Raw genomic sequence first — 6407 nt, forward strand, 5'->3', positions numbered from 1 at the left:
TAAACTTTGGGAACAATCTTTATTTTGAAATGAAGGCGACATATTTTGGTCAAACTTTGTCTTAAAGACTTATGACCACGTAACGGGACCTAAGTAGACGGCGCCGTCAAACATGATTTGGTCGGGTCGCTACAGTATTCTATTCATCCTGGATCCGACAAGATGTATCAAGATCTTAAGGCACTGTATTGGTAGCCTAACATGAAAGCAGATATAGCAACTTATGTTGGTAAGTGCCCGACGTGTGCTAAGGTAAAAGCAGAGCATCAGAAACCGTTAGGACTACTAACACAACCAGAGATTCCCCAGTGGAAATGGGAATGTATTACTATGTATTTCATCACTGAATTGCCCAAAACTGTGGGAGGTTATGATACGATTTGGGTTATCATTGATCGTCTCACAAAGTCTGCTCATTTTCTATCGATTAAGGAAACGGTTAAGATGGAGAAGTTGGCACAGATCTATATAAAGGAAGTGGTTTCCCGAAATGGAGTGCCGATATCCATTATTTCCGACAGAGACAGCAGATTTACATCTAGATTCTGGCAAGCATTGCAAGAGGCAATGGGAACTCGTTTAGATATGAGTACAACATATCACCCTCAAATAGATGGTCAAAGTGAGAGAACCATCCAAACACTATGAGACATGTTAAGAGCATGTGTTATCGATTTTGGAATCGGATGAAATAAACATCTACCGTTAGCAGAGTTTTCCAATAACAATAGTTATCACGCAAGTATAAAGGCAGCGCCTTTCGAAGCACTGTATGACAGAAAGTGCAGATCACCTGTATGTTGGACTGAGTTAGGAGATAGTCAATTGACTGGTCCTGAGATCATACATGAAACAACTGAGAAGATCGTGCAGATACAAGCGAGACTGAAAACGGCGCGAGATAGCCAAAAGAGTTACGCCAACGTGAGAAGGCGAGATTTAGAATTTCAGGTTGGAGACAAGGTTATGCTAAAAGTATCGCCCTGGAAGGGTGTAGTGCATTTTGGTAAGCGAGGCAAGCTAAGTCCGAGATATTGGACCGTTTGAGATTACCGAGAGAATTGGACCGGTATCATACAGGCTGAAACTACCGCAAAAATTTAGCGAGATTCATGATACTTTTCACGTTTCTAACTTGGAGAAATGCTTATCGGACAAAAGTTTGGTAATTCCTTTAGATGAGATACAAGTTGATCCTAAGCTTAATCTCGTGGAAGAACCTGTAGAGATTATGGACCGCGAGGTCAAACAACTAAAGCAAAGCAGAATTCCACTCGTTAGATGGAACGCCCGTAGAGGACCGGAATTCACGTGGGAACGTGAAGATCAGATGAGACGAAAGTATCCACAACTGTTTCCCGAGGAGACAACTACGGCAGACGTGCACTAAAATTTCGGGACGAAATTTTTCATAACAGGTGGGTAATGTAACAACCCGAGTTTTTCCGTAACTATCGTTACTTGTCCGTTAAGTATTTAACGGTGATTACTTAGACTTTGTGTGTTTAATAGATTTAAATGCATACTTGATCCTATTGGATTACTTGAATTAATATGTTATATTAATTTATGAACTTATTTCGGATAGCGAAATAACTAGAAAACGTTACGATTAAGAAAATCGCCTAGAGAGCTTTTCAGTTTACGGAACTTAGAAAAACGACAAAATAATTATTTTTAATAATTATTGACTTTAAGAAAAACTAATTTTATTTATTATTTTGAATTTAATCCGGTGATTTCATTTCAACGACTAGTTAACGTTCCGGAGACCCGGTACGGTTAACGGCACTCGAAACGGACCACGCGCGTACAAGCTTTTAGACAAAATGAGCCCGAGACCCATCCTAAGTGGGCCCATCGGCCGAACCCTTTCCCTCCTCCCCTTTTTTCCTGTTTTGGCCCATACTTGCTAATTTGGTCCACTAGATCATTTAATTAGGCCCTAACTTACTACTTAAACCTAATTAAACAAAATAACATGTACATACTTCCACCCAAACCCCATCCATGAAATTTTCAGCCCCTCTAAACCCTCCCATAGTCGACTTCATCATCATCATCATCATCCACCATTCAATTTTGATTATTTGCTCTTGCGTTCTACACGAAAGTGCTTCCTTTGATCGTCCTCTACACGCTAGTACTAATTTATTTGTGTTTTAAGGTATAAACACTAACCCTAATTTTATTAGATCAGTTTTTATGTCAAGTACAAAGTGTATTGATGTCTAATGCTCAATTACATGCGATTAGAGTTGTCGTTATCGTTTAATTGCTCAATTGTTGTCGTTGCTATGAATCACGAATTTGTTTGCTATGGATCTGATCAAATTAGTTTATGTACTGATTGTTTATTATATCTAGATGGATAGATCTCGAAAAATTAATAAGTTTGGACTCTGATTTTGCTTGATTTCGTTATTGTAAGCTCAAGTTATGGTTAATCGAAGTTTCGTTAGGGTTTCACATGATATACGAATTTTCTGAGTTATGTGCTTTATGATTTGGCTAATGAAAAGTGTACTACTGTAATCTTTGTGAAAAATCATGCATGTTAGACTTAAGATTTGCGTCAAAAGCTTTTGCGATGCTCTCGGTGCGTCAAAACGAAGATTCGTGTTTTAAAGAGAGCTGAAACCGTTTTTGAATGTGAAAGAAAATGTCTAGAGTGAACTAGAAATTGATTGAGGCTTTGATCTTCTGGAATTATGCTAGTTTATATGTTACTTGATGTATTTCATTTGTATGCTAATTTCTGAAAACGTGTTTTGCCATGAGATATAGGCTTGGTAAAATGACATGTCTGTTTGTTGATTAAAACTGAAAGGTCTATAAAGATTGATCAAACTATACAAATTGACTAAATAGATGTCTTTGATTATTTTATCACTAAAACTTTGGGATGTTTTGAGATAACTCCAATTGGCCGTTCGTCTAAATCTATTTTCTATATTCTTTGAGAAATGATCTAAAACTGACGCGCTGGCAGAAACTGATTTAGTAAACGATAACTAGACCTCTTTTGATATCCGACTTTAAATGTTGTATGATGGTCGGGTTAGACTATTTGGAATCTATTTTGAGTCTAGTTATGATCTGGAGTTTGCCATGATTTTATGAATTATGTGCTATGAGTAATAGTTGTATCTTTCTACGATGTACGTATTTTAAAGACATGCGTTAAACTGCGAATGTGCAATTTGCTTAACCATGAGCTGTAAAGTGATACTTGACCTAGGTTTGACATGTTGACCATGATTGCATGACCTACTGAGATGTTTGACTTTAGTTGACCACTTTGACCCAGCTGACTTTTGGTTTGACTTTGGTTGACTTTTGTTGACTTGCTTGGATTAGTTGACTTTTACTTGTTTGTTGAGTCAGTCTGAGCACTAGGACTTTGCGTATACTATGGGTTGACATAGTGTGACCTATATGTGTATACTTAAGATGGCCTATTTGACTAGGTTGCGTTGTTCGGCCGAGATTGTCCAACTACTATACGATTTGCTAAGATATTTAAGTGCTATTGCTAAGGTGAGTCTACAGTCCCTTTTTCATCAATATTTTTGGGATGAGATACATGCTGCTTTTGAAACTGTTTCTTAAACTGTTTTTACAACTGTTTTACATATTAGGCACGAGTAACTTAAACGAATATACATATGAGTTCAGATCAAAAATCCCTTAGCTTGATTATATTAATTACTTTTCTTAAGCTCGACTTATAGGGACGCTAGTGTTAGGTTTGACAAACCTCACCGCAACATAACTTGTGCTTATTTTGTTGTTATTTGTACACTTGATCGGTGTATGCTTAGAAAGGGTAAAGGGAAGACGTGTAGCCTAGCTATCCGCAAAGGTTAAAGTTTTATAATCAAGTGCTCATGCTTATGTATACTTTTACGAAGCTTTTCAGAAATCTCGTGGCCTAACTTACGATGAATATTACTTAAACTTGATGTTTACGAACTAGAACTAGACATGGTTACAAGCAGATGAAACAAAAAGAACTTTTTGATGTCACTCACAGTTGAAACTTGACATCTTACAAACAGTTTATTACATAACATTAGCTATATGCAAACTTTTGAGATTAAACCTTAGCGATTTATTCTGATAAACGATTTTGAGAACTGATTTTCGACAAATGATTTATGGATACTGTTATATGAAACTTACGATGAACTATTACTTAAACCTGTAGATTCACTCGACTTTATGTTGACCCGTTTTGCATGTTTTATCTCATGTATTAGTTGCTTCCGCTATAGAACATTGCTGTTACGTAGAAGTAAAGCCAAGCATTGGGACCAGAGTTAATACGCCATTAGTGAATTCTGACGGGGTATTACATCTAACATCTAATTCGATGAAATTGAAAATTTCACTTTTCAAACCAAACCTTTTGATCTGGAAATTCATGAAGTTGTTGATGTTTTAATTTCTGTTTAAGCTTTAAATAGTTCAAACGAACATCCAGGAACTCGAATCCTCTGTCAATTGGATCTGTAGCTTGCTAAGTTATTCTAGAGATCAAAACCGTTAGTGATGAACACGAAGAACACGATTTCAAAATCTGAGAATCTGTTGTTGTTTATTCGAGTAGATGATGAACGAAACTTAGATTATGATTTAGGATCACAAATTCATCTTCATTTTATGTTGATTATCACTGTTTGATGATAGCGAAATTGGAGCTTCATGATATGATAAGCTCGAACAGTAGATATTTTTATGTCATTTAATTTTTGATACTATTTAATTTTAATTTCAATTTTGATTTGGTTTTACTTTATATTTGGATTTTGATTTGATTTGTATTTGGATTTGTATTCGCATCTGAAATTGGATTTAAGTAAATATTAGGGTTTATGAAATGAAGATGATGATAGAAGATATTAATGACCAGTGGTATAATTTTTAACAAACTTCAGGGACCAATCGTATATATTTAACTAACGATCGTTAATGAATTTCTTCAATGTATTTTTAATCAGAATCCTTTTCAACCTTCAGTGAATTGAGGGTTACCTTGATTGTCAAATTTGACATTATAGGTTACCTTTTCGGTTATTTACCCTTCTTTTTTTTTACTTCATATGTACGGAAGGAAGAGAACGTGTTGGTGGAGCCGTTGAGGGACAAGAACTATTATATACCTATATCTAAAAGGCAAAGGCCAAGTGAATAGTACTATTCCTTGTTCCACTTTTCGCAAACTTAACCCCCAAACTTTTATTAAAATACAAATCGCATCCCCACTTTATACTCTTATTAAAATACAAATCGCACCCCCACTTTATACGTATATTTTTTCTCAAATTTCACAAACTTAACCCCCTAACTTTTATTAAAATACAAATCGAACCCCCACTTTACTAACTTTTTTTTTTACTAATATTCAATTTTCACAAACTTAACCCCCTAACTTTTATTAAAATAGAAATCGAACTCCCACTTTATACGTATATTTTTTTCAAATTTCACAAACTTAACCCCCTAACTTTTATTAAAATACAAATCGAACCCCCACTTTACTAACTTTTTTTTTTAAAATAAAATCCGAACGCTAAAAGAAGCAACTTTCACAAAAGGAACAACTCTTCAATGTTAGATGTCGAAAAAAATTCTTTTTTACAAAATAGATCAAGACTTTTTTTTAACTCGCATTCAAAACGGAGCCCCCGGCGCGAAGCGAGGGCTCCACATCTAGTTGTTTTCTAAATTAAATTTTTACTCCGTAATTTATAATTTATATAATAATAATAATAATAATAATAATAATAATAATAATAATAATAATAATAATAATAATAATAATAATAATAATAATAATAATAATAATGAATAAAAGAAAGAACGGGTGTGAATTAGGTATCTTTGAATGTGTCAATAAATAAATACTCATATAATTTGATGTAGCTTTTCAAAGCATTAAATTGCATTTTAGACGTCCCACCTCACACCAATAACGTGCAGTAATAAATAGTTACGTATTAAGTCTAAATAAAAATTTAATAATCGATAAAAGCAAGATATACAAAATCTATATAAGTTATTGAGTGATCTATCATTTGACCGAAAATTCACTAAAGGTAATTAAATGAAATAATAAAAGATGATTTATTGATTTGTTTTTACTACTAGCTTCTTATAGTTAAATTTTAAACTAATATTTAATATTATACACAAAATAAAAGTTAACAAAGCCACATATGTTTTGTCCATTCACATGAATAGAATTTATATTTCCCAATAGTTGAAGACTTGAAGGTAGCAAATGTTTGGTTTTCATTTATGTTTTGGTTTAGGTTCCATACCTTTAATCGGTGTGGAGCTTTTAAATAGGGTTTGCTGGTATTCACTTTCATTTTCAAAGTTTGGTCGTGATCACAAAAAGG

Source organism: Rutidosis leptorrhynchoides, chromosome 2 (genome assembly GCF_046630445.1).
Source record: "Rutidosis leptorrhynchoides isolate AG116_Rl617_1_P2 chromosome 2, CSIRO_AGI_Rlap_v1, whole genome shotgun sequence".
In the NCBI taxonomy this organism is placed as follows: domain Eukaryota; kingdom Viridiplantae; phylum Streptophyta; class Magnoliopsida; order Asterales; family Asteraceae; genus Rutidosis; species Rutidosis leptorrhynchoides.